Below are 11984 nucleotides of genomic sequence, written 5' to 3'. Positions count from 1 at the left end.
TGTCCACTTGCTCTACTGTCTCATTCAGAATTTGCAAGTTTACCTTCTCACCAAAGCAATGGCTTTCGAAGGTACAAATCATAAAAGATGTAAAATAATGATTAATAACAAATTAATACTTACTTACTTACTTACAAATGGCTTTTAAGGAACCCGAAGGTTCATTGCCGCCCTCACATAAGCCCGCCATCGGTCCCTATCCTGTGCAAGATTAATCCAGTCTCTATCATCATATCCCACCTCCCTCAAATCCATTTTAATATTATCCTCCCATCTACGTCTCGGCCTCCCTAAAGGTCTTTTTCCCTCCGGTCTCCCAACTAACACTCTATATGCATTTCTGGATTCGCCCATACGTGCTACATGCCCTGCCCATCTCAAACGTCTGGATTTAATGTTCCTAATTATGTCAGGTGAAGAATACAATGCGTGCAGTTCTATGTTGTGTAACTTTCTCCATTCTCCTGTAACTTCATCCCGCTTAGCCCCAAATATTTTCCTAAGCACCTTATTCTCAAACATCCTTAACCTATGTTCCTCTCTCAGAGTGAGAGTCCAAGTTTCACAACCATACAGAACAACCGGTAATATAACTGTTTTATAAATTCTAACTTTCAGATTTTTGGACAGCAGACTGGATGATAAGAGCTTCTCAACCGAATAATAACACGCATTTCCCATATTTATTCTGCGTTTAATTTCCTCCCGAGTGTCATTTACATTTGTTACTGTTGCTCCAAGATATTTGAATTTTTCCACCTCTTCGAAGGATAAATCTCCAATTTTTATATTTCCATTTCGTACAATATTCTGGTCACGAGACATAATCATATACTTGGTCTTTTCGGGATTTACTTCCAAACCGATCGCTTTACTTGCTTCAAGTAAAATTTCCGTGTTTTCCCTAATCGTTTGTGTATTTTCTCCTAACATAGTCACGTCATCCGCATAGACAAGAAGCTGATGTAACCCGTTCAATTCCAAAACCTGGCTGTTATCCTGAACTTTCCTAATGGCATATTCTAAAGCGAAGTTAAAAAGTAAAGGTGATAGTGCATCTCCCTGCTTTAGTCCGCAGTGAATTGGAAAAGCATCAGATAACGAATAACAAATTAATAGTGCAGGTAAATAACTTCAATTATCTAGGATTCAACGTATCTTACTGTCAAAAGAACGATATAAACATAAAATTAAATAGATTTTATAAAATGTGTGGAACAATAAGAAGAACGTTGAAAAATAAAACACTAAAATCCACACAATTAACATTTTATAAAACAATGGCAGTACCAATGCTGACATACGCCTGCGAAAATTGGACACTTAACAGATCAAATAAAAGAAGAACAGAGGAGCTGAAATGAAGTTCTTACGTTCAGTATTAGGCTATACATTATTGGACAAGAAATATAACGAAGAGATCAGAACAGAATTACATATATTTAATCTGACAGAAAGAATTCAAAGTCTAAGATCTAATTGGCTACAGCACATACAAAGAATGCCACCCAACAGGCATCCACTGATTTTACTCCACTACCAACCTAAAGGTAGAAGGAATGTTGGGCGTCCGATGACAAGGTGGAGAGACTCGATCTCTTGATGTGGAAACAGGCCTAAAGACTAATTCCATGATGTAGAAGAAGAAGTTTACCTTCTGTATTTTTCTTCCTATGTCCATGCTCTTCGTCTTATTTGCATTTATCTTCATCCCATACTGCTCACAGCTGTCATTTAGCTCCAGTAGCATATCCCTTTAGTATCATTTCCCCTTCTGCTAAAAACTACATATCATCAGCAAATATTATGCACTTTATTCTTCTTCCTCCTACTATCACTCCTCCCATGTTCTGAAAACAGTCTTTACTAAAGCCTCCAAATAGATGTTGAACAGGGTAGGTGATGAAGGACATCCTTGTCGTCCTCCTCTGCCAATTTCACTTCCTTCTGACATTTCTTCTCCTATCCTGATTTTGACTCGTTGTTTCATATAAAGATTACTGAACAGTTTTATCTCTTTATTAGTAACTAGCCGTACCCGTGCGCTCCGCTGCACCCGTTAGAAATAAATATAAAGTAATTACATAATTAAAATAGGACGTTTAATCCAGGGAACATTCATGTTTGATAGAAGGATAAATCGTTTAATATGTTACTTAATTTAAATTGTATTTAAAATATTAAATTGAGATCATTTTGATCCAGAGACCACTCATTTGGTGCAATGACAATTCCTTTAACATGTTATTAATTGTTATTACCAATTATTTTTGGAAAAGCGAAAATTAACAGAAAAATTTTGGCTACAGATTTATTATTATGTTTATATTATATTATATTATATTATATTATATTATATTATATTATATTATATTATATTATATTATATTATATTATATTATGTAAAAAGTGTGTTGATAACGGATGTAGTCGAATTAGAAAGTTTTAATTTGTTGTGGGAGCTCTTGAATCTCAGGAGGAACAGCTTTTACAACAGCGCAAGATAATGTGCTTGGCTCATTACCCAAATTTTTTTGCATTGCATTTATTGCATATATATTTTATGTATTTTAACACGATTCAATTGAGCATAGTTAAAATTTGAATTATAAAATAATGGATTGCTAAGCTAACGTACTATTACTGCATACTAAATCAATACATTCTCGTTGTTCGTTAATTCTCTGAGATAAAAATGAATATGTTCATAAACATTATTTTAAGAAATACAGGAAATGAATATACAGAATAACCTATCAAGTTTTCTGTGCATAAGAAGCTATTTTAATCTTACCTGTCCTCGATTCATTCAGAAGTTACTGTAATAACATTATAGCATTATGTCCATCTAGAGAAACTACACTTTCCAATGCTGAATTAATAATTAATTATACAAATCGGTTAATTTAGCTTCCGATAGGCTATTACTTCATACAAATACAGAAACATTATTTGTAGGCTATCTTTCATAGCTTTCGATTGTTGCTGTCCAAGGCCCCTTATAGACGAAGTCATTTGTTTTTTAATTTATTAAACGGCCTTAGATGGCAATTATTTTAATTTTGAAACTCATTTATCTCATTAAATATCAGTCCTATCAAAAATTTTTCAAGGAATAAAACTTATCGGAAATTAGTTTTAGAGAAACGTTTGTTATGTAACATTTTTCACAAAAATCAATAATAAGCGAGATATTTCGATTTATTTAATTCAGGCCCCCTTATAACCCCCCTTTTAAATAATGTATTTTGAATGCCATATAGCCTAAAATCTAAGTTACAACGAACTTAATTTATATTCCAATTTTCATCGAAAACCGTTCAACCATTATCGCGTGAAAAGGTAACAAACATACAGACAGACAGACAGACAGACAGACAGACATACAAACAAAAATTTCAAAAAAGCGATTTTCGGTTTCAGGGTGATTAATATATATGTTAGGACCAATTATTTTTGGAAAATCGAAAATTACAAGAAAAATTTTGGCTACAGATTTATTATTAGTATAGATTAATATACATCTATAGGCCTATATTTTATGGTGCATCTAAATAAGAACATGAGAAATTGGTTTCCCGCATTCCATACAAGAATGTTTTCATTTTTGTGTCAGAAATTGTACAATTTCATTATTATTATTATTATTATTATTATTATTATTATTATTATTATTATTATTATTATTATTATTATTATTATTATACAAAATTTGCACAATTTAATGATTGCACTAGCTGTTAATTTTGTTTTGCTATATAGAACGACTTTTATTTTAATCTTGGTAAAACAATGAAATCGTTTAATGGTTTGTAACCATAACCTTAGTATGTCAGTAATGTACTCAACTTTACTCTGGATGCGATTCCTTCGAGTGAAATTGTAAGGAAATAGGACTCTGTTGTGAACATTCCTCCACGCCTAAAGTTGAATCATGAATACAGATATTCATTGAAATCTGTTTAGTCGACCCCGAGTGATCGTGTCTTTATTTTAATTTACTTGTGATGTAGTGGCACTAAGAAGCATACTGAGAGAAAAATTATAACTTTCATATTTTATAATTAAAAGAAGTTAAGACGTAATTAGAGGAGAAATCTCCGTCAACAGCTAAAAAAAAAAAAGTTTACATAAATTCGAAATAATGAATGATGTCATTCACCCTTAATGCCGAGGAGAATGTTTTCAGCAATAGAAGAGTGCTTTTGTTAACTTAAGAATTAGCCACGAAATCCTGTGAAGGGCAAGGGCCTCCTGACTTTGCAGGGTGACTTGTCAAGCAGTTCCCGATTAGCCATTCCGGGAATGATGGTCACTTTTGTAATGTAGGCCTAATAGTTTTAAGATGCTGTCTGGGTTAACACTGAAGGGTCTACTGTTCACTAGTCACTGTTTGGGTTGCAAGTCACTAAGTGATGAGGTTCCATTGTTATCTGTCTTTCGCTTTTCTTGACCATAGATGGCCGAATCTTGATCTAAGTTCGTCTGTCCACCTTGTCTTCTGTCTTCCAGCGTTGCGTTTGCCAATCCTTGGGTCCCATGTCGTAAAAATGTGTGTCCACCGGTTCGCTTTGAGTCGCATCACGTGTCCTGCCCATTTCTTCTTCAGCTTGTCGGCCGTTTCTGCTGCGTCTTTGAGTTGTGTTTGGCTCCTTATGTCTTCGTTACGTAGTCTGTGTCTGAGTGTGATGTTCAGCATCTTCCTTTCCATTTTTCGTTGGCACTTTCTCAGCATGTCTCTCTCTCTTTCCCTTAGAGACCATGTCTGTGCTCCGTATAGCAGAACTGGAAGGATGCAGCTGTTCATGACTTCGCGTCTTAATTTTAAATTCTAAGTCTTGTCTGTTAGAATGAAACTGAGGCTCCAAAATCTCTCCCATGCGTTTCCGATTCTTCTTTGAATCTCGTTCTGTCGTCTGTTGTGAAAGGATATTAGTTGGCCGAGGTAGATGTATTCAATCACATAGTCTAGTTGTTTGCTTCCTATTGTGATTGGTATTTTGGAGTTGTTAGTCATGAATTTTGTTTTCTGTGGGTTTAGTTGTAGTCCTACTTCCGTGCTGAGGTTCTGTAGCTCCACTATCATTGATTCCACTTTTTTGACTGACGTGGCTAGGAGTACAATTGTCGTCTGCAAACCGAATATTAGAGAGCTTATTCCCGTCAATAGTTATTTTGTCACTAAGCTTTCTCTTTCTGAACACTTCTTCGAGAAGGCTGTTGAACATTTTAGGGGACTTAGGTTGTCTCCCTGTCTGACTCCTCTTCAAGTCTGAATTCTAGTGCAAAAGAAACACCTTTTCTTGCTTTCGTATTGATCTTTTTACCGCATATTTTATAGATACAGAGGCGGTCATTTCAGGTAAACGATCTGCTTGCAAACTATTGCTTTTCTTAAGCTGGCACTCAGTTGTATTGCAGTAAATTTGTTACTACACACCAAATCACACACAGACCGGTATTACTTTTCGGTTATAAAACTTTAGTCCTACGAAAGAAACATAAATTGACTTGTAATCCCAAATAATAAAATTTATCCACACGAATGGCATAAAATTCTTCTGAAATTATTCGGAATAAATTAAAAATTGAAATCTCTGAAGGTACAGCACTATATTGATTACAATGATGGAACATGTACTGTATTAAAATGGATTCTGTAAGGACCGGTTTTGTAAAACGTATGAACCGATATTAAGGGTTAAAATGGCCGATAGTCAAGTTGAATTCATATTTTCTGTTGTATAAACGCTAATCTAAGTTCATGTCATCTTAGTCTAAGTTCATATTTAACTGTCGAATTTTCTCCGATTAATCTCCTTGAACCTCGATCAGAAGCATTCATATTTAATATTAAACCGGTTCTGAAGCATAAAGCAAGAATTTTCCTGTTTCCTAACATCATACAACAATTTTATAGATGTAAATTAAGTCTATTTTGAATGATAGTTATTTAAATAACATTGTTTAAAGGTTGTGGAGTTTATTATTTAGCAGAACTGAGACTATAGATATCAGTAATGAAGAATTTTAGCCTACATCCGAAATACAAACGTCTATTATTATATATAATTTAAATATAAATACGCATGAAATTGTTGATAAAATTTAATGGCTTTCGAGTTTATAAAAAATATGTGTAAGTAATAAGAAATTTGTACTCTAAGGAATAATTAACACTTAATAAGTGCCGCGTGTAGGCCTATATTTGTAAAGTTATTCTATCTCTCACTTTCATTTGGTCATGAAATAACATAAAGAAAATCAGACAATTCCCGTGCGTTGGTTATAAAAGTTTCAATTATATTCCTGACATCGAATTCAGTTAAAATGTCTTTTCACGTCTTCCTTTAGATTTTGGAGCAACACACTAGGCCTTCTTATATCCAATAATGTTCATATATTTTAACAGAATTACACCTAACAGTTCGACCTTCTCTTTTTGCGGGAGATTTGCAGGTCGTTGTTTCTTAGTAACATTCCCATCCATAATTTACTCATCCCGTGCAGTCACTACACTGTCACGACAGTGTTTCCACCCCGTTTGCAAAAAATTATCGTGCAAACAGTGAAAAATTATCGCTTTGGACAAAATTATTGTATAGTAGGCCTAACAATTGTTCTCTTTCTACAGATTAAAAATTTTGTACAGTTTATACCGGTACTTTAAAAAATTAAGTTTTGATTAATTTTTCAGTACTTTAAATTAGTATATTATTTCATACTTTCTGAAATGCTTATTGAAATATGGATTGCTTTAGAATTAATAATAGTAATGGTAATTTTATTATTTACATAGACAGAGAGAGAGGACAAAAATACAGTACACTAACTCAGAAACAAGTGGAAATATTCCGTGCTTCTTTACCAATTACTGCTGGTTTGAAACACCACAAACATAAACAATGTACTTCAAAATATCAATAGAAAACACTAAAAACACATTAAAATGTCCTTATTCATTGGATGCAATATTTTAACATAAATTTGTTCTTATAAGTATTAGATATTAACATTGCTGTCATTACACTGCTTCTGCTTGCTTTCAACTGAACGTCCTTGCAAAGTTATATAACCAAATACTGGAATACTGGTAGCCAATTAATTAATTAATTTATTTATTTATTTATTATTTTGCTAATAATTATAACATAACATAATATATACAGAAAAAACTTTAGCTCGCCCCTGAAAGAGGAGAACTCGTACTCAGGGGCGGATTCCTTAATTGAAATTAATAAGTATACAATACAATTTGTCTTATGTCTACTATGCAATTATAGTATATAAATTTAAATTTACAATTTTTCAATTTTTATAAAATCCATACATAACTTTTTTAATTTAATACTAAAACTATTAGAATTTACAAGATTAGGATATTTAAATGCAAATTTGTTATATATTCTTGGGCCTAAATTACTACTATGATTAAATACTGTAACAGTGTTGCATTTTGGTTCAAACAATCTTAAAGAATTCATACCTTTTGTTTCATAACTATGAGAATACAATTCAAAATTATTTCGATTTTTATGTATGAATTTTATTAATACAATATAATAAATTTGTCTTACATTAAGTACATTAAAGTCTAGAAACAAATTTTGAGATGGAAAATCAATAGGTTTATGAAGACATATTTTAATTATTTTCTTCTGTAATAAATAAAGTGGATTAAAATTGGATTTAAATGACCTACCCCATCCTATAATTCCATATATAATCACCGATTGAAATAAAGTTAAATATATTGTGCGTAATAAACTTATTGACAAGTAATTGGCAGACAGGATCGAGGGAAAGGAGAGTGCAGAGCCGAAAGCCATTTACTGTTACTTTACTTATTTATTTATGGCTTTAAGGTTCATTGCCGCCATCACATAAGCACGCCATCGGTCTCTATCCTGCGCAAGATTAATCCAGTCCTTCCGAAAGGTCTTTTTCCTTCCGGTCTTCCAACTACACTCTATATGCATTTCTGGATTCGCCCATTCGTGCTGCATGCCCTGCCCATCTCAACGTCTGGATTTAATATTCCTAATTATGTCAGGTGAAGAATACAATGCATGTGTTATGTAATTTTCTCCCTTTTCCTGTAACTTCATCCCTCTTAGCCACAGATATTTTCCTAAGCACCTTATTCTCAAACACTTTAACCTCTGTTCCTCTCTCAGAGTGGGAGTCCAAGTTTCACAACCATACAGAACAACCGGTAATATAGGGTAAAGGTTGGTAATATCGTGATAATTTGAAATAAAATGTAGTTCTGTTCAAAACAAAATTTAATAATATAACTAAATTGACACTAATGGAAGTTCAGAGTGTTCCTTACACATACATTATAGAATAAACTAAAAAAATTTAAGATTTTGGAGGAAAAAAGTTAATTGATTAAATGAAATTATACCTAGTAATATCGTGATATATAGAGTATTATCGTGATAGATGTTTGGTAATATCGTGATAATTCTTTTAACTTAGGCTGCAAATATACAAATTCAAATTAAACTTAATTAAAGGTTGGAATATTAACTTCCAGTCAACATAGTATCTAATACAAAGTCCCTTTCAAGTAATATTGCCAACCTTACAATTAAAGACACTGAAAGGTCCTTGCAAACTGAACACTTTAAGCACTAATCACTTTAGTCATTTGAGAATTCCACGGATTTGTCGCATTCAAAGCACATGAACTGGGATGAATCATCAGCATTCGCACATAGTTCATGATACCATCTTGTGCAAAATATGGACTGAATCCACTGTGCCCCATTACGAGCTGCAACATCTCTTGAATACGTGCCATGACACACTTTGCAAGCCGTTTCATTCTCTTCAGAACTAGACGATGAAGGCTCTGTTGAGGGAGCTGCGTTTGCTGCTTCTGCCTTCTTTGGTCTACCACGAAGTCTTTTCTCTGGTAGTGGAGTAAGCACTCTGGCCTTTGGATCTACATTTCTGCGGCGCTCACCAGCATTGCCATCAGTGCATTTGGGCAAGCACAATATGTTCCATATAATCCCGTTGGCACTGTCTGATGGAAGTGTTCCTGTTCGAGTTTGACTGAAATCTCCATCCCCAGCTGTTAGGCGAGAAGATGCAATTGCTTCAGGTTGTACTGCATTGCGATTCATGGGATAAATTCCAGCTTTTCTCAACCCATCTCTAATCTTTTCTGTACTAAATGCAATTGCATACGGCACAGAAAACTTGCCAAAGTCGAATCTAGTTGGAGCACCTACAGGATTGTTATGCTTGTAACGGTCAAGTTCGTTGGCCCATACATTCTTCAATGATTTATAAACGCTGAGATCCAGTGGTTGAAGACTGTGGCTGCAGTGACTCGGAAATGTCATGAAGTGGATATCATTTTCACGAGCAAAATCAGTGACGCCTATTCCCACATGTGATGCTTGCGAATCTAATAATAGCAACACTGGTCTGTCTGGTGAAATGTTACTTACAAAGTGATTCAGCCATTCTAAGAAAAGTTCTGAACTTATCCAGCCATTCTTCGATACTCTGACTAGTGATCCTGTTGGAGTGTCTTTGTCCAAACTTAGTAGTCTCACACCTTTAAAAATTATCATAGGCGGAATTGCAGTTCCAGAGGCACTACAGCAACCTAATACAGTTTGTGTTACTCCCGACTCCGCAAAAGTTTTGCTGTAAATTATTTTCTTTCCTGTTTCCGCGACTATTTTCGAAGGCTTCACCACAAAAGTGACTCCTGTCTCGTCACAGTTAAAAATTCTTTCTGGCTTCTGTTGCAGCTGAAGCTTGGCTACTGTCTGTTCCAGTTTATCGTAGAAGTCCTTAATGTTTTCTTTATTATCTGTAACAGCTGGACTTCCTGCAAACTTTTCTGGTGTTCTCAATGATAAGCTATATTTTTGTCTGAATGACCACCACCAAAATGGTCCTGTTTTTTTCTTTGTCTTCATTAAATGAAGATTTTTTAAAATGTTTTGATAACTCAAATGCAAGACGCTTTATTTTGTCATATTCAGCCCAAAATCTTGCATTTCAATTATGTACTTCACTAACCTCAGTTCTACTAATTTAGGTAGCACGAACGGACACCCGAGTTTAGGAACATCAAATGGCCCGCCCTCTCCAACATCAGCATTTCCAACGTTACGACTAATATGATCCTTCAGTGTACTCCAAGGTACACCACACTCCTTTGCTCCCTTTTATATAGTCCAATTATCATTCAACACCTTTTTCACAGCATTTTGTAGGTTGACAACACTGTACGTTCGTCTTTTGTTGACTTTCCTATCACCGTTGCTAGCAGAAAACGGAACGGAACTGTAAGGAAGAAGGCATAATTCGTAAGCCTCCCTCCGCCATATGTATCAAGCTATATAAACTGCTTGCACTCTAAAAAATCGAGACGATGTTACACTTGTATAAAATCATCAGAGTATGTGTCTATACAGCATATTAAAGACGTACTGCTAATATATCGATAGACACTAAGTTTTATGTTTACTCACTTGGTTTCACTACACTTTTCATTCTTTGTTGAAGCCTGTACACTCACACGTGCCTTCTTCTGCGGCGCCATTATGCTCACTAAAGGACCAATGTCTGTCGGTCGGATTGCCTTGACAAACGCGCTTCTATTCCGATTGGTAATCCCATGGTAGACCTTCAAACATAGTATCACAATATTACTGCTATCACGATATTACCAACCTTTACCCTAACTGTTTTATAAATTCTAACTTTCAGCTTTTTTTGAAAGCAAACTGGATGACAAAAGTTTTTTAAACAGAATAATAACAGACATTTCCCACATTTATTCTGCATTTAATTTCCTTCCTAGTGTCATTTATATTTGTTACTGTTGCTCCAAGATATTTGAATTTTTCCACTTCTTCAAAGGATAAATCACTAAATTTTTATATTTCCATTTCGTACAATATTCTGATCACGAGACATAATCATATTCTTTGTCTTTTCAGGATTTACTTCCAAATCTATCTCTTTACTTACTTCATGTAAAATTCCCGTGCTTTCCCTAATCGTTTGTGGATTTTCTTCTAACATTTTCACGTCATCCGCATAGACAAGCAGCTGATGTAACCCGTTCAATTCCAAACCCTCTCTGTTATTCTGGACTTTCCTAATGGCATATTCTAGACCAGCGGTTCCCAAACTTTTTCAGCCACGGAGCCCTTTTTGAAGCAAAAGTTTCTCGTGGAGCCCCAAGAAATGTTTACTTTTTAGTTTTATCTGTCTACGTTCTATGAACCATATTTCACACGATACATAAACGGAAGAATGAATATGTATGTATGTATGTATGTATGTATGTATGTATGTATGTATGTATGTATGTATGTATGTATGTATGTATGTATGTATGTATGTATGTATGTATGTATGTGTATATATATATATATATATATATATATATATATATATATATATATATATATATATATGAAACAATAGTAAAAAAGTACTGGATATAATTTATTTAAATCTACAAAATGATATTAACAAGTAGTTAAGATATTTAAAAAATGTTACAATATTACATGTACACCCGATGTTAATGTGAAGAATGTGCCTGTTTCTTGCGACAGAGTTTGTCAATGTCCGGTGTCATAGAAGTCAGTTGAAGACGTATATCGTCTTCTGTGTCCAAACAAGTTCAATATTTTGTTTTTGTAGCCGTGTACCTCGAAAAGGTCGTTTCACTGAGGTACACAGTACCAAAAGGCAGTGAGAGAAATTTAGCTTTTGAACGTAACCTCAAAAGATCCTCCCCTAACTTAGCCCAAAATTTGGGAAATGGTTTGCTTTTAAATTATGCCTGACAGTGGCTGTTCGAAACCATGTCTATAAGGACCTCATATCTGAAGCAGTGAGGGCTGCTGGTTTTTACCACTGGAAATGGATCTACAATCGACCTATATTTCTTTAGAATCGATTCCTGACTGTCCCTTGGAAAGTATGAATTCATA

The sequence above is a fragment of the Periplaneta americana genome, chromosome 1, assembly GCF_040183065.1.
Source record: "Periplaneta americana isolate PAMFEO1 chromosome 1, P.americana_PAMFEO1_priV1, whole genome shotgun sequence".
NCBI classification, from domain to species: Eukaryota; Metazoa; Arthropoda; class Insecta; order Blattodea; family Blattidae; genus Periplaneta; species Periplaneta americana.
This window is presented reverse-complemented; position numbering follows the sequence as displayed.